The sequence below is a fragment of the Loxodonta africana genome, chromosome 22, assembly GCF_030014295.1.
Source record: "Loxodonta africana isolate mLoxAfr1 chromosome 22, mLoxAfr1.hap2, whole genome shotgun sequence".
NCBI lineage: Eukaryota > Metazoa > Chordata > Mammalia > Proboscidea > Elephantidae > Loxodonta > Loxodonta africana.
Genome location: NC_087363.1, coordinates 2,533,596 through 2,552,557, shown reverse-complemented (window position 1 = coordinate 2,552,557; position 18,962 = coordinate 2,533,596). Strand labels below are relative to the sequence as shown.

General features: G+C 36.8%; 1 pseudogene; it reads left to right on the top strand.

Moving 5' to 3' along the window:
* Positions 1 to 240: 240 nt before the first annotated feature.
* LOC100674211 (olfactory receptor 4A47-like) lies at positions 241 to 16,591 on the top strand (annotated as a pseudogene).
* Positions 16,592 to 18,962: the final 2,371 nt, after the last annotated feature.

The following is an 18,962-nucleotide window of genomic DNA, read 5'->3' as shown; positions in this document are numbered from 1 at the left end:
TCGGATCCCTCTTGCAACAAAGACTCGGAAAAACAAGTGAATCGATAACATACATGCCAATCTACGAACCCTGACCAACAAACACAGATTTAAAGAGTTGACCTGAGTGACAGAGATGGAGAACAAACAAAAACGGGGAAGCAGAGACTGTTTTTGGAGCCTGGAGCCAGCGTCCCAGTCAGGTAACCTTGGCTCCGGGCTTAGGACTGGGTGCAGGAGAGCAGAATGCAACATCCTGTGATGGCGCAAACACAGAGCCCGCCCCATCCCCCTGAAATGACCTCGGGAGGAAGCCCAGCCCGTCAGCACTGGCGGTGCGGCTACGCGGCTGGCAGGAGGAGAAGTCGCCGGGAGGCAGTGACTGGTTTTGGAGCAGGGAGTGTAGCGTCCCAGCTGGGGAACCTTGACCCTGGGTTTTGGACTGGCAGCAGAGGAATTGACCGCGGCTTCTGCGGGCCTGACCCTCGGGGGCAATCTCTACCCAGCCAATGCACATAGGCAACACTCCCCTAGGGAATCTCAGATAAAATAGTCATCCCAAGCAAGATAAGTAACAGTCTATATTCTGGGGTGCTACTCTCTCCTGTTTTTCTGAACCCTCCCCTCCCCTTCCCAGGCGGCTTCATTAACATTGGAATTTCCTGAGCCAGAGGGAGAACTGCTCCATGGCTTTTCTTTTCCCTTTTTTTTTTTTTTTTTGGTCTTTCCCTAACCCATTCTTCTGCCCTGAGAGAAGCAACCACAAAAAACCCAGGGACCAAAAATCCTTTCCTAATTGGACTAAAAACACAGAACCAGCTCCAGCCAAGCATATGTGATCCATATTTCCAGCTTTCATCCCTACAGGGAACAAGGTGGCAATTATAATGCAAAGGCATTTCTGATAGGGATCAGACTGCATTTTTTTTTTAGCGGATTTACTGGAAAAACAAGTTTCCCAGGTCCTATATCTCCGTGTATTCAACAGAGCCCTCACTGACCCACAACAGGGAACTGAGGGCTGAAGCTCCCCCCAGACCACCTAGCCTCCTGCCTTAGGGGTCTAAGGAGGGTGACACCTACCAATCTGTAGAGGTACTTGCATTGGGGGCCTAAGGTACAGCTGCAGAGCCCTCCCACCAAGGTCCTTTAGGAATAAAGACACACCTACCTCACTGAAACTTGGGGGAAGCCTGTCAGCATCCTGCCCCCCCTGGATTGTGAACCCCAGCTGCTACTAGAATCTGGTGCACACAACTATCACCACTACTTCTCAAGGTGGATAGGTGTTAGGGTGCATCACACACTTGATGACCCCAAATCAGATTCTACTCAAAAATAGTGAATGGACTCAGACATATATATATATGGTAACAGCCCAAACCAGCTGGCAATAGGTCATAAGTAAGTCAAGGGCTACAACAATCAAGACAGCATAATCTAGTAACCCATCCATGTATATTGAAAGAAAACAAAACAAGATAAGACTCAGTGAGCAAATATAGAATAAATCACTACAATATCTTAGTGATGGCTCGGAGACAGCAGTCGATATCAAACCACATAAAGAAGCAGACCATGACAGCTTCTACAACACCCCAAACAAAAGAATCAAAATCTTTCCCAGATGAAGATACAATCCTGGAATTGCCAGATACAGAATATAAAAAACTAATTTACAGAATGCTTCAAGACATCAGGGATGAACTCAGAAATGAAATAAGGCAAACTGCAGATAAAGCAGTTGAAGAACTCAAAAAGATTATTCAAGAACATAGTGGAAAAATTAATAAGTTGCAAGAATCCATAGAGAGAATTCAGAAATCCAAAAGATTAACAATAAAATTACAGAATTAGACAATGCAATAGGAAGTCAGAGGAGCAGAGTCAAGCAATTAGAATGGAGAGTGGGAAATCTGGAGGACCAGGGAATTAACACCAACATAGCTGAAAAAAAATCTGATAAAAGAATTAAAAAAAATGAAGAAACTCTAAGAATCATGTGGGACTCTATCAAGAAGGATGACTCGCGTGTGATTGGAGTTCCAGAACAGGGAGGGAGGACAGAAAACACAAAGAGAATAGTTGAAGATCTGTTGGCAGAAAACTTCCCTGACATCATAAAAGATGAAAGGATATCTATCCAAGATGCTTATCGAACCCCATTTAAGATAGATCCAAAAAGGAAAACACCAAGACATATTATCATCAAACGTGACAAAACCAAAGATAAAGAGAAAATTTGAAAAGCAACCAGGGATAAAAGAAAGGTCTCCTACAAGGGAGAATCAATAAGAATAAGTTCAGACTACTCAGCAGAAACCATGCAGGCAAGAAGGCAATGGGATGACATATACAGAGCACTAAAGGAGAAAAAATGCCAGCCAAGGATCATATATCCAGCAAAACTCTCTCTCAAATATGAAGGCGAAATTACGATATTTACAGATAAACACAAGCTTAGATAATTTGCAAAAACCAAACCAAAGCTACAAGAAATACTGAAGGAAATTGGTCAGAAAACCAATAATATCCGATACCAGCAAAACACAAGGTCACAGAGCACAACATCCTGATATCAACTCAAATAGGGAATTCACAAAAACAAAATAAGATTAATTAAAAAAAAAATGCTCAAAACAGGGAATCATGGAAGTCAATATGTAAAAGATCACAATAATCAAAAAGAGGGACTAAATACAGGTGGCATAGAACTGCCATATGGAGAAGGATACAAGGCGGTATAGGACAATACAAGTTAGGTTTTTACTTAGAAAAATAAGGGTAAATATTAAGGTAACCACAAAGAGGTATAACAACTCATAACTCAAAATAAAAACCAAGAAAAACGTCACGACTCAGCAAACATAAAGTCAAATACTATGAAAATGAGGAACACAAAATTTACAAAGAAAAACATCTCAGCACAAAAAACTAAGTGGAAAAATGAAATTGTCAACAACGCACATAAAAAGGCATCAAAATGACAACACTAAACACTTACTTATCTATAATTACGCTGAATGTAAATGGACTAAATCCACCAATAAAGAGACAGAGAGTCTCGGCCTGGATAAAGAAACATGATCCGTCTATATGCTGCCTACAAGAGACACACCTTAGACTTAGAGACACAAACAAACTAAAACTCAAAGGATGGAAAAAAATATATCAAGCAAACAACAAGCAAAAAAGAAGAGGAGTAGCAATATTAATTTCTGACAAAATAGACTTTAAAGTTAAATCCACCACAAGGGATAAAGAATGACACTACATAATGATAAAAGGGACAATTGACCAGGAAGAGATAACCATATTAAATATTTATGCACCCAATGACAGGGCTGCAAGATACATAAATCAAATTTTAACAGAACTGAAAAGTGATACAGACACCTCTACAATTATAGTAGGAGACTTCAACACACCACTTTCGGAGAAGGACAGGACATCCAGTAAGAAGCTCAATAGAGACACGGAAGACCTAATTACAACAATCAACCAACTTGACCTCATAGACTTATACAGAACTCTCCACCCAACTGCTGCAAAATATACTTTTTTTTCTAGCGCACATGGAACATTCTCTAGAATAGATCACATATTAGGTCATAAAACAAACCTCTGCAGAATCCAAAACATCGAAATATTACAAAGCATCTTCTCAGACCACAAGGCCATAAATGTGGAAATCAATAACAGAAAAATTAGGGAAAAGAAATCAAATACTTGGAAACTGAACAATACCCTCCTGAAAAAAAGACTGGATTATAGAAGATATTAAGGAGGCAATAAGGAAATTCATAGAATGCAACGAGAATGAAAATACTGCCTATCAATACCTCTGGGACACAGCAAAAGCAGTGCTCAGAAGCCAATTTATGTCGATAAATGCACACATACAAAAAGAAGAAAGAGCCAAAATCAGAGAACTGTCCCGACAACTTGAACAAATAGAAAGTGAGCAACAAAAGAATCCATCAGGCACCAGAAGAAAACAAATAATAAAAATTAGAGCTGAACTAAATGAATTAGGGAACAGAGAAACAATTGAAAGGATTAACAAAGCGAAAAAGCTGGTTCTTCGAAAAAATTAACAAAATTGAAAAACCATTGGCCAGACTGACTAAAGAAATACAGGAAAAGAAACAAATAACCCAAACAAGAAACGAGATGGGCCACATCACAACAGACCCAACTGAAATTAAAAGAATCATATCAGATTATTACGAAAAACTGTACGCTAACAAATTTGCAAACCTAGAAGAAATGGATGAATTCCGGGAAAAACACTACCTACCTAAACTAACACAATCAGAAGTAGAACAACTAAATAGACCCATAACAAAAAAGGAGATTGAAAAGGTAATCAAAAAACTCCCAACAAAAAAAAAGCCCTGGCCCGGATGGCTTTACTGCAGAGTTCTACCAAACTTTCGGAGAAGACTTAACACCACTACTACTAAAGGTATTTCAAAGCATAGAAAATGACGGAATACTACCTAACTCATTCTATGAAGCCACCATTTCCCTGATACCAAAACCAGGTAAAGACATCACAAAAAAGAAAATTACAGACCTATATCCCTCATGAACATAGATGCAAAAATCCTCACCAAAATTCCAGCCAATAGAATTCAACAACATACCCAAAAAATAATCCACCATGACCAAGTGGGATTTATACCAGGTATGCAAGGCTGGTTTAATATTAGAAAAACCATTAATGTAATCCACCATATAAATAAAACAAAAGACAAAAAGCCACGTGATCTTATCAATTGATGCAGAAAAGGCATTTGACAAAGTCCAAAACCCATTGATGATAAAAACTCTCAACAAAATAGGACTTGAAGGAAAATTCCTCAACATAATAAAGGGCATCTATACAAAGCCAAAAAAAAAAAATTTTTTTTTTTTATACAAAGCCAACAGCCAACATCACTCTAAATGGAGAGAGCCTGAAAGCATTTCCCTTGAGAACGGGAACCAGACAAGGATGCCGTTTATCACCACTCTTATTCAACATTGTGCTAGAGGTCCTAGCCAGAGCAATTAGGCTAGACAAAGAAATAAAGGGCATTCAGATTGGCAAGGAGGAAGTAAAATGATCTCTATTTGCAGATGACATGATCTTATACACAGAAAACCCTAAGGAATCCTCCAGAAAACTACTCAAACTAATAGAAGAGTTTGGCAGAGTCTCAGGTTATAAGATAAACATACAAAAATCACTTGGATTCCTCTACATCAACAAAAAGAACATCGAAGGGGAAATCACCAAATCACAGTAGCCCCCAAGAAGATAAAATACTTAGGAATAAATCTTACCAAAGATGTAAAAGACCTATACAAAGAAAACTACAAAGTACTACTACAAGAAACTAAAAAGGACCTACTTAAGTGGAAAAACATACCTTGCTCATGGATAGGAAGACTTAACATAGTAAAAATGTCTATTCTACCAAAAGCCATCTATTCATACAATGCACTTCCGATCCAAATTCCAATGTCATTTTTTAATGTGATAGAGAAAAAAATCACGAACTTCATATGGAAGGGAAAGAGGCCTCGTATAAGCAAAGCATTACTGAAAAAGAAGAAGAAAGTGGGAGGCCTCACTCTACCTGATTTCAGAACCTATTAATCAGCCACAGTAGTCAAAACAGCCTGGTACTTGTACGACAGCAGACACATAGACCAATGGAACAGAATTGAGAACCCAGATATAAATCCATCCACTTTTGAGCAGCTGATATTTGACAAAGGTCCAGTGTCAGTTATTTGGGGAAAAGATGGCCTTTTTAACAAATGGTGCTGGCATAACTGGATATCCATTTGCAAAAAAATGAAATGGGACCCATACCTCACACCATGCACAAAAACTAACTCCAAGTGGATCAAAGACCTAAACATAAAGACTAAAACGATAAAGATCATGGAAAAAAAATAGGGACAACCTTAGGAGCCCTAATACAAGGCAGAAACAGAATAGAAAACATTACCAAAAATGATGAAGAGAAACCAGATAACTGGGAGCTCCTAAAAGTCAAACACCTATGCTCATCTAAAGTCTTCACCAAAAGAGTAAAAAGACCACCTACAGACTGGGAAAGAATTTTCAGCTATGACATCTCCAACCAGCGCCTGATGTCTAAAATCTATATGATTCTGTCAAAACTCAACCACGAAAAGACAAACGACCCAATCAAAAAGTGGGCAAAGGATATGAACACGCACTTCACTAAAGAAGATATTCAGCCAGCTAACAGACACATGAGAAAATGCTCTCGATCATTAGCCATTAGAGAAATGCAAATTAAAACTTCAATGAGATTCCATCTCACTCCAACAAGGATGGCATTAATCCAAAAAACACAAAATAATAAATGTTGGAGAGGCTGTGGAGAGATTGGAACTCTTATACACTGCTGGTGGGAATGTAAAATGGAACAACCACTTTGGAAATCTTTCTGGTGTTATCTTAAACAGTTAGAAACAGAACTACCATACAACCCAGAAATCCCACTCCTCGGAATACACCCTAGAGAAATAAGAGCCTTCGCACAAACAGATATATGCACACCCATGTTTATTGCAACTCTGTTTACAATAGCAAAAAGCTGGAAGCAACCAAGGTGTCCATCAACGGATGAATGGATAAATAAATTGTGGTATATTCACACAATGGAATACTATGCATCGATAAAGAACAGTGACGAATCTGTGAAACATTTCATGACATGGAGGAACCTGGAAAGCATTATGCTGAGCGAAATTGGTCAGAGGCAAAAGGACAAATATTGTATAAGACCACTATTATAAGATCTTGAGAAATAGTATAAACTGAGAAGAACACATACTTTTGTGGTTACAAGGCGGGGAGGGAGGGAGGGTGGGAGAGGGTTTTTTACTGATTAGTTAGTAGATAAGAACTACTTTAGGTAAAGGGAAGGACAATACTCAATACATGGAAGGTCAGCTCAACTGGAGTGGACCAAAAGCAAAGAAGTTTCCGGGATAAACTGAATGCTTCAAAGGTCAGCAGAGCAAGGGCGGGGGATTGGAGACCACAGTTTAAGGGGACTTCTAAGTCAATTGGAAAATAATTCTATTATGAAAACATTCTGCATCCCACTTTGAAATGTGGCATCTGGGGTCTTAAATGCTAAGAAGCGGCTATCTAAGATACATCAATTGGTCTCAACCCACCTGGATCAAAGGAAAATGAAGAACACCAAGGTCACACGATAACTATGAGCCCAAGAGAGAGAAAGGGCCACATGAACCAGAGACCTACATCATCCTGAGACCAGAAGAACCAGTTGATGCCCAGCCACAACCGATGACTGCCCCGACAGGGAGCAAAACAGAGAACCCATGAGGGAGCAGGAGATCAGTGGGATGCAGACCCCAAATTCTCATAAGAAGACCAGACTTAATGGTCTGACTGAGACTAGAGGAATCCCAGCAGCCATGGTCCCCAAACCGTCTGTTGGCCCAGTACAGGAACCATTCCCGAAGACAACGCATCAGACATGAAAGGGACTGGACAGTGGGTAAGAGAGAGATGCTGATGAAGAGTGAGCTACTTGTATCAGGTGGACACTTGAGACTGTGTTGGCATCTCCTTTCTGGAGGGGGGATGGGAGGATAGAGAGAGTTGGAAGCTGGCAAAATTGTCACGAAAGGAGAGACTGGAAGGGCTGACTCATTAGGGGGAGAGCAAGTGGGAGTACGGAGTAAGGTGTATATAAACTTACATGTTACAGTTTGACTTGATTTGTAAACGTTCACTTGAAGCCCAATAAAAGTTAATAAAAAAAAAATTACAGCCAAAAAAAAAAAAATCCTGTGTGGAAGTTCTACTTTGTAACAGATGGGATCATCATGAGTTGGAATCAATTCTATGGCAATGGGTTTGGTTTTTGGTTCTGGCCATGGGAAAATTTTTGATTTGGTCCAATGAGATGTAATTTGGAAGAATTAATTGGTATGTAATATCTTATTTGAATAGTTTCCTAGTGTTTTCAGCTATGGTTTGAATTACAGACTAAGTGAAGCCCAAAGTGGAATTAAAAATCCTTCTGAAAAGAAAAAAATTATTTCAGCAAAAATTCATTTTAAGCCACCAGGAGTTGTAGCCAATGGTTCTTTGCAATTTCTCTACAACTATGCATTGGTCCTTGGCCCTGTTTTAAGAGCTTTCCTGCTATTGCTAGACAGCATGTTCTCCTACCACATTAGTGACTTTGGTTGGCTTAGTGGAATATGTTGTTATTGTGGGCATAATTGTATGTCATTCATTTTAAATATTCAAGTGACCACTTCTGGCGGTTATGCCAAAGGCATTCTATTTTTTTTTGAGCCAATGCCTGGGTTTTTTGTTGTCATCTACATGACCCACTTTAATCTTCCCTCAGAATACCCATAACGCCTTCCATAACAGCATTCTCTACCACTTCATTTCTTGACTGTCCATTTTTCAAGAGATTCTTTGCCTGACCAAATGGTGAGTGCATTAACCACAACCCATGAGTGTGTAAAGAGCCAGGCATAGCTCTGACTGTGAGATCCAAGTGCTTCCTGCACGCTGAATATACTGCTCATACAGCTGGGCGCTGGGTAGAATGAACTTTGCCTTTTTTGACTAAGTTTGTACCATTCAGAGGGAGAATTTCAGCAGATTTCCATATTGAATCACACTCTTCTATATGAGAACTTTCTTTTGAAAACAAAGTATCTTGTTTTTCTTTAGCAGGAAGTGAATATTGCATTCATATCTCTCAACAAGAGAAGTGGAAATCTTGCCAGAGTTTCCATTTTGTTTTGAAAATTACACTTATGAATATGATAGACTTCCCTGAGCCACATTCCTTGCCATATATCTGTATGTACTATCTTGTTTTTTTAAGGAGTTTTGTTATGCTGATCAATCTCTTAGCAAATGAGCCTCTGACATCACCCATGACATAAAAGGCACTCATGATGTCATTTACTCACGTCTCTATGAGAGCCCAGTGATCTTCTACTAGTTGTCTTTCAAATAGCATGCATCTGGCAACTTTTTCAGGGAAGTTTTGAATTCCACCTCCTAGAGTTGTTCATCACAGGGTGGCAGTATTAGGCTTCTGCCAATGTGTCCTTCTACATATGTTCATAAAATAGACATTTCCAAAGTTATCTGAGCACTAGGATTATGGATTTCTAATGCAAACGCTGTACTAAGAAAAAAAGAAGACAAAAACAGAATTGATACATTGTTGTATTAGCAAAGGATAATTAACATGCCATGGACTGCCAGAAGAATGTAATGAACTAACTTAGAGTGTGCTCATGTCTAAATTTTATCTCACAAAATTGTGAGTATGCTAAGTATATCCTTGGGAAAAAAGTAAACATATATTTCACTTCTTTCTTTTTTTTTTCACATATAACTATGCCTAACATTTCTCTGATTCTAAAAGTTCATTTCAAAGAAGAACAATATGGAAATTGTATTTAAATTTTGAAACAGTTACGACAGATTATAACGTAAAAGTTAAATCAATTGACACTGGCTCAAAAACACACTCATACACATAAATTAATCCAAATTCATATACACATTTAAGATCAGGGTGTTTCAGTTAGGTTGCTTTTGGTTGCAAATGACAGAAAACTCAACTAAAAACTTTTGAATATGAAGTATTTATTAATTGGACATCACAACTGTAAACTTCAAGGTTATGGCAAGCTTCAGGGTGAGCTGATAAAATATATCAATTTTGTGTAAAGGAGCCATGCATGCAAGTAAGATTTTACCTGGCTCAAAGTTAAGGTGCCAGTCTGAAGTCCTAGTCAAGTTGAGTCTTGGTCCAACTGAGAATAAAGAGATTAAATTAAGACACATCCTCTTGGATTGGGAGTTAAATCTTTATGTTGTGACTATTGATGAAAGCAATTGTTGATCGTGTTTCAGGAATAGATCAGTACGGTTCCAGCTGACCTAGATCAACATTTGTTCCTATCCAGAGCTGCAGAATTGTGCCTATCTGCCTTTTCAAGAATTGGCAGGTAAATATCAGTCACTTAGCTAGTTCCAACGTTCTCTGCCTCTGAGCCGTAGGGTTTATTGGGTATACACGCTCTAACAGTCAAAGTAAGGCCTTCCTCTAGGCAAGGGAATCTGGGGCTTGTTCTCCCTTCATTTTGAAATAAACATTATCTGCATTACCTAAAGATTTACTAATATAAAACTCATAATTTATTATTCAACTTATTTTAGAATTTTCTCTTCACATTACAGACTTTTCTCATTACTTGCTTGTCTGCTACTTTTTCTTGGCAAGACCCAAGTCTTTTTCCTTGAGGGATTGTCTAGGGAGGAAAACTGTCCAGGAGAGGTAATTTCATTTGAATTTTTTCCAGATATTCTAACAAACTAATTTATAATGAACTTGCATTGTCTTTCATTTAAAACAGTGATGATGTAAAAAGCCACGTACTACGTCAGCATTTATAAATGGAAGAATTATTTCCTGACAGAATGACCCAAGAGATTTTTGAAAACTCCAATTCCTATCCAGGCTGGAGGTTCTCTTTAATTGGCATCTAGATCTGTAGATGTTTTCTTGTTATATTTTCTGTTAATACATATCTCTCGTTGCTTGTAGGAATTTCTGGAAGTGCATGATTTCTTGAAGTGAAGTTGGAGGGATGTAGGGGCATTGTTCTAATGAGGAAAGAAATGGTCTTTGGATAGGCTTTTTGAATGACTGAATTGCTGAAAAGTTCTGCTCCTATCTGTGAGAAAACTCTGTCTTTGACTTTTCTGGGAAGATAAATCCCAGCATTTGCCTTGTTAGGTACAGAATTAATGACTAGGGACATGAGTGTTACCCTAAAACCTCGGTCAAAGTAAAATACTTTTTGGTTGTTTCATCTTAATTGATTAAAAGGAGAAAAATTCAAATAACTAATATCAGTAATTTTTCATTTTTTCGTGTCACTAAATAACAGGCTTGGCCAGGTTAATTTCCATTAATTTGCCCAGTTTTTACACACTCATACAAACATACCATCTTCGTTGTTCTTTGAACACATTTTCCCAACAGATAAGAACATTCATCTATATGCTATCTTTGTACTGTAAAAACTGACCAAAACCAAAATCAAGCCAAACCCTTTGCAGTCAAGTCAATCTTGATTCATAGCGACCCTATAGAGCAGAGTAGAACTGCCCCCATAGAGTTTCCAAAAAGCACCTGGTGGATTTGAACTACTAACCTTTTGGTTAGCAGCCGTAGCACTTAACTACTAAATACCAGGGTTTCCATTAAAAACTGACAATATTTTTAAGTGTCTTCATATTCCAGGCATCTACTTTGGAAACATATACACCTCCACATTTATCATATATATATATATATATACACACACACATATGATGAACAGCTCGTATGGAAGTATGAAAAGTGTAACCACTTGGAACTATTTCTAGATCCACTGAACACACATTGCCATGTGTTCTGTGTTTGCAGATAAATACATGACATATCTGCAATTATTCTCAATGACAGAAGCCCTGATTTTCAGGACCAAGGACAAGACCCAAGAGATGAGTTTTTGAAATCTCTAATGGAAAACACTCATTATAAATTTGCATGATATATTGAAATGTAGCTAATCTCTTAAATATATTTCATTAGGTTAATTCTGAATTTGTAAAATTAAGCAAGAGAAACACAAAAATTAATCAGAATATACATAGTCTATTTGGCTTCAGTATTTTAGCCTGGTAGACATTTACTGTCCATTTACCAAATAACAAAAGAAACATATTGTGCATTAAAAACAAGTCTGTAGATTTGTAATTTTGGTTCATAGGTAATGTGATATGTTAATAAAGGTTTATAATTAATTTCGATGTATTTGAACTAAATCAAATAACCAAGCCCGTTGCCATCCAATTGAGTTGATTCTAACTCATAGCAACCCTGTAGCACAGGGTAAAACTACAGGTTTTCCAGGGAGTGTCTGGTGGATTAGAACTGCTGACCTTTGGTTAACAACCAAGCTCTTAACCACTGAGCCACCAAGGCTTTGTATTTGAACTAACCCAATAAAACCCAGTGCCGTCGAGTCGATTCCGACTCATACTGACCCTATAGGACAGCGTAGAACTGCCCAATAGAGTTTCCAAGGAGTGCCTGGTGGATTCGAACTGCCTACCTTTTGGTTAGCAGCCGTAGCTAGAGAATTTAAAACTATATTTTTTTATTATATCAGGTGTCTCAGGGTATAAAGAACAAATGCCTGTTGTGTTTGCAAGCTTGATATGTGCTTTTATGTGTGAATATTTTAAAATTATGACAACAACCTTAGGATATACATGAAAAGAAACAGGGAATCAGGAAATACCTTGTCTACTGTAACTTAGAGAGACTTACAAACTGTAATTGTAATGTACTATAGAGGTTATTAGGAAACCCTAGTGGCGTAGTGGTTAAGTGCTACGGCTGCTAACCAAAGGGTCGGCAGTTCCAATCCTCCAGGTGATCCTTGGAAACTCTATGGGGCAGTTCTACTCTGTCCTATAGGGTCGCTATAAGTTGGAATTGATTCGACGGCACTGGGTTTTTTGGTGTTTTTTATAGAGGTTATTTTTGTTACTACGGCATTTTAGTTTTTATTTGTAAAAAGCCAGGTTCTTAAAAAATATGTTAAAGGATTTTTTTTCTAGAAAGATGTTAACTTAGGCTTTTAAGTTGAAAGCCTACTAATATTTTTAGTTTTTATAGTATCAAAACCTTGAGGACTGAAACTATAGTGGATACTTTACATACTCATTTTCTTTACATGTAATTTAGCTGGCCAATAGAATATTTATTTCAGTGAAATCCAGCGTTAATTATTAATAAGATTAAGAACATTAGACTTTGCAGAAGATAGTTAAAAATAATTAGATATAAACTATCTTTACCATTATATTCTTCAGCAGATGTGCCTTTATTAATCTACAGCTTCTAAAATGATAGAACTCCTGAGCCACCCAGACATACAGAACTCTCATTACAGCTGGTTTCTAAAAGAAAGCTCAAAATTCTTCTGTACATGTTCCTGTCCCCGCCAAACCAAATCAATCTAAATGAAATCAGCTTGTCTACATCTGAGGTTTAGTCATTCAGCAACTTTCTCCAACAATGAATAATCCTAAAGTTTGTGTTTATATCTATATATGTATTATTCACTCTTATTCGAATTTGTCCTTAACCATAAGAGCTAGAGACTTTGAGGAGTCAATGTTCCTGTTCTTTTTGTTGATGTTTTTCCTTCTGAATTGTCTTTTCTTTTTCCGCTTTTCCTTCCCTTCCTTTCTTTTTTCTTCCCTTTCCTTCTCCTCTCCTCCCATCTTTCTTTTATCTTTTCATCTTCTCTCCCTTTTCACCTTCCTTTGCTTTCATTTTCTTTTCTTTTTTGTTCTTTATTTGCTAGGAGGGTCTCTGTTTATTTGCAATGGCTTCCCAAGAAGCCTCCTGAGTAAGTTCAGGAAGCCTCAGAGGCTGACCTTCCAGCACTCTTTCACTAGAAGAAATCTTCCTGAAGAAGATTTGTTAAGAACACTATCCACATTTAACACATTAATATTACTCGTGTATAATTTACTGGGCATAATATTTCTTAAATATAATTTCTCTGCTTCCTGATTTGATTCTTCTTTTCTTTCATTTTCTACTCTTTAGGCCTCCATCTGATGCATGGGTACAATCTTTTCCTTTTTTCTGCTTAACTTCCATCAATATACATAGCATGACAGGTGGATATTACTACAGATATGCACCAAAATAGATAATTCTTACAATGTACAGCTTTATCTATGTCCAAAACTGGGTGTTCATGAGTTATAGGTATATAATTTTTTTTATAAATAATGTACATATTACCAAATAGACAAAGATCCAGATGATTTGTTTTGATCTGATATCTATAGTGAAACATTCAAGAACAATAATAAAAGTTATGGTTTGTTGATTCTTTATCAGGTTCCAGGCAGTGATCTAGGTGCTTTACATGCAAAAAAAGATACACACAACCTTAAGAGGTAGGTATTATTAGTATCCCCATTTTACAAATTCTGAAACTGAGCCACAAAGAGGTTTATTAAGTTGCCCAAGGTCACATAGACAGTAAGCGGTGAAGGTGGAGTTCAAACACTGTTTTTCCAGAGTTCACATTATTCTTCACTGCTATGTCCTGTCTAAGAATGTCCTGGGCCTTAAATAGGCACACACTGAGTGAGATACCTTACCCATTATCTGCTCACTGTAAAGGTCAAATCTAAACACTGGCTAGCATTTTCAAAGTAACATTGATAAGCTTGGAGATTGTTGTTTAATTATAAATATATAAATAGAAGTATCCAGCAGAATAAAATTAGGTGGGTTTTCACTGAAAGTATCATAGACAGTTGAACTAGGAAGGATTCCAAGATTATCTAATTTAATCCTTTTATTTTCCAATGAGTAAATTGAGACAGACTTGTGACTAAATTTAGAAAATGACTACAACTCATACTTTCTGATGCTGAGTTTGGACTTTTCCTTTGAATATGCTCCTTTTTGAAATCTGGGCTTTGAAGTTCTAATATTGACCACTCCCGGTGCCTAAGAAGCATTATATATAAAACGCTGTTCCATTGTCTTCTACCTATCTTTACAGTGTTTATTTTCTCCCCCCATCACTGCCCAGCTCACCCCCAGTTGGTTTGAAAATACTGGCTGCTAAAGTACTAGTTGGTAACTTCGGTTCAAAAATATTTGCTGAAAATATAGATCGTATTGCAAGGGTACTCACCACAAATACTACCAACTTAAAGTAACAACTCTCTCCCAAAAGAGCACAGAAGTGTGTTAAGAGTGGTGGGATAGGCAAAGGGAAATAGAAAGCATTATGGACCCTTAAGAAGAGACCGACAATCTATGTCCAAATAATTGCTACAAGGAATTTTGTGCTAAATAATTGATACATTTCAAATTCCAGCCTCTTCAAATTTAAGGATTCATGAAGACTGGACAACCTTTGAGGCAGGAGGGACTCAGCTTCTAATAGTGGAACATCATAATATTTAATGAGATATTCCTGAAGAGGGGTTATTTTTGGTGCTATATAGATCATATTGTAAAGGTACTCACCACAAATAGTACCAACTCTAAGTACTGATTCTATGTAAATTTATTTATTTAGGGTTTATCTTCACCACCAGAGAATAAGTTTCTTGAGAGCAGAAATAATTTCCTTTGTTGTCATTACTGACTTCAGTGCCAAGCACTGTCATATTCTAAAAAAGGATTAACTGTTGGGTCCCTGACTGCTCTTCTCTATAGAAGATCCACTAACATTTAGAGATAGAACTTCTTATTTGTAGGTCCAATCCAGTCATCTGAGAAGTAGAATTATTGAGGGAATTGGGATATTTGGAAGAGAAACCCAGTAGACATTTCTAAATGTTTATTATGGATAAGCCACCTTTGGAGATTAATAGTGAAGAAGTGCTCCATGACCTAATGGACATACTAAAAATTGTGTTCATGATTTCATTACAGGTCTTGTTCTACTGAGCTCCCACCTCTTTTACTCTGTAAAAGAGTAAATAGGACACAGTAATAATGTAACAGAATTTGTCCTCCTGGGACTCACTCAGGATCCTGAGGGCCAAAAAGCGTTATTTGTCATGTTTTTGCTCATCTACATTGTAATGATGGTGGGCAACTTGCTCATTGTCATCACTGTTATTGTCAGCCCCTCTCTGGACTCCCCCATGTACTTGTTCCTTGCCTATCTGTCACTCTTGGGTGTTGTTTTTTCCACTGCTTATTCCCCTATAATAATTGTAGACTGACTCTATGATAAAAAGACTATTTCCTTCCCAGCTTGCATGGACCAGCACTTTATAGAACATTTATTTGGTGGTGCTGAGGTCTTCTGGTGGCAATGGCCTATGACTGCTATGTGGCCATCTGTAAGGCACTGCAGTACTTGACCATCATGAATCAACGGGTTTGCATTCTATTGCTGGTGGTGGCCTGGTTTGGAGGTTTTTGCACTTTGTGGTTCAACTTCTCTTTGTGTACAACCTCCCCTTCTGTGGCCCCAATGTCATTGATGACTTCATCTGTGACATGTACCCGTTGTTGGAACTTGCTTGCACTGACATCTATTTTATAGGGCTCACTATTTTTGCCAATGGTGGAGCCATCTGTATAGTAATTTTTATCCTTCTACTAATCTCCTATGGGGTCATTCTAAGCTCCCTGAAGACTCATAGTCAGAAAGGGAGGTGCAAAGCCCTGTCTACCTGCAGCTCTCACATCACAGTAGTTGTCCTCTTTTTTGTTCCCTCTATTTTCTTGTATGTTAGACCTGTTTCCAACTTTCCCATTGACAAATCTATGACTGCAGTCTTTACAGTTATCACTCCCATGTTGAATCCTCTGATATACAGCTTGAGAAATTCTGAGATGAAAAATGCTATGGAAAAATCTGGAATAGAAAATTAACCACAGGTAGACTAAGAATATGCTTCCACACTGAAAATATTATTGCTAATGCTAAAGCAAGAAATAGGAAATAAATTATCACAATGACTGATTTAGTCATTTCTATGGAGGTATACTTCTCTTTATTGATACAAAAAAAAAAAAAAGGCATCCAAAATGTAGAATAAATCATTCTTCTAGTTTAGAATTAACCTAATAGAGTCATTCCGGAGGCTGGATGAACGGCACAGGTATTTTTCCTCTTATAAACAAAAATAAAACTAAGCTCACATTGTAAATTTATTTTTCTGAGTATATATTGAAACAGGACTTAGAAGAAATTTTTTTTTCTTTCTCTTTTAAAAAGAGTAAAACAAGTTACTTTAGAAACTTTTCTATCATTGAATTTAATGAGAAAACATTTTGGCTAATACTTAGAACAAATTTCTGAGGCCAAGAGAGTGATTTAAAATTTTACTGTTCATTATCCTCTTAGCACAACAGCTTTTTTAAGCTGTATTATGCATTTTGTGTTTAAAATTACTTCTGTTCTTCTGGCCAAAGTCCATGTATTTCTAATTCTGCATATTTAAGTGGGACATGATATTGTGTTTTGTTTGAGACACCGTGAGTAATTTTGATAGATGGGATGTGGTCGATGAAGAAAACTCATTCTACTTCTTGATTAGAGGACAGATGCTATTTCAATTTGGATTTGAAAATCACAATCTAAGTTATAAACATATTTTATACATTCCTCATTAGTTATTATGTGCATTTTTTTTTTGCAGTTCTTAAAAGAGTAGATAGAGCTTCTGATTTTATCTCCATAAAATTGAAGGTATGGAAAGAAATGTGTTAGGTCGCATAAACAGCATGTTCCCTAAAAGTTGTATTAAAATTAAATGCTTTTTACTTAAAGATTTAGTAATGATTTGTTTTGGAAAAAGCAAAATTTGTTTTTTCAACTTTATGTAAAAAAATAAGTTTTTCTCAGTCTTCAGCCCATCCAGGGACATTTCAAAGCCAGAAAGCAGGAAGAATTTTCTCAGTGTAACATGGATCTTTATCTATGCTTAACAAGACTTTACTTTTCTAACTAAAAGAAAGATTTTAGAATTTTTCTTATTTTTAAATTTTAGTGTGTAATTTTTCATGTGTATCCAACAACATACACAATTGTTTATAAATCTTGTAGCCTCTTACCTAGAATATTATCAATATCACTGAAACTCCCTGATTTCACTTCCCAGATGCCATTTCTCCACCCCTTCTCAGAAGTAAGTCCATTCCTAGTTTTTTAATCATAGTTAAAAATAGTTTAACTTTGAATGTATATATCCTTAATGTATATTTTATTTTTTATTTCTTACTTTTATTAAAATTACATTATGTATCTCATAGTTTTCAGAACCTTAATTTTTATCAATGTTTACCATTTAATAGTTGATTATATATCTGCATGTCGTTCTTGTCCAGTTATTTTTCCTGCTGCATATTATTTCATTGTTTGAATATACCATAGGTTATGTATCCATCCTTGGTCAGTGCTCGTACAGATTGTTTCCAGTTTTTGTTACCATAAGCAGTGTCGTTGTGGACATTCTAAAAGAAATTATTTTGTATTAAATAGGGTATTTACATGTTCACTTTTACAGATGGTTGCAATTTTTTCCTGAAGTGGTATCATCAGTTATACCCCTGCCAGCAGAGTTGAACAGTTCCATTACTCTGTATACTTACCAACACCAGATATTGTAGATGCTTGATACTTTGGTCATTCAGTGGGTAAAAAACTGTGATTTCACTGTGGTTTTAATTTGCATTTCTTATTTCTATTGAAGTTGAGCATGTTTTCATATGTTTATTAGATGTCACTTTGTTCCCCTCTTCTATGACATGTATAGCATATTCTTGTCTTTTGCCAGTTTTTCAACTGGGTTGTCTTTCTGTTATTAATTTTTTTTTTATGTGTCCTGTGTACTAATTCTTAAATTTCATTTAAAAGTAGTACAAAAGTCTTTTCCCTGTTTGTGTTTTTTTTTTCTTTTTACACTTTTATAATTTCATTTGAAATACTTCTTAAAGTAGTTAAATTTCTCAGTCTTTATGTATTTGGTTAACACTTCTATGTCTTACTTAAGATGTCCTCTAATATAAAACCAAAACTTGTTGGGGTCGAGTAGATTTGGACTCATAGCGACCCTGTAGGACAAAATAGAACTGCCCGCATATGGCTTCCAAGGAGTAACTGGTAGATTTAAACTGCCAACCTTTTGGTTAGCTGCCAAACTCTTAACTATTGTACCGCGAAGGCTCCATCCTCTAATACAAGGACAGGAAAACATTCTATATTGTCTTCAAAAGATTTCAAAATTTTGAATTTTTAATACCTGATTTAAATCTACTAAATATTTTATCTTTATAGCTAAACATGACATCAGCACAGTAATCTATTCTTTCTTC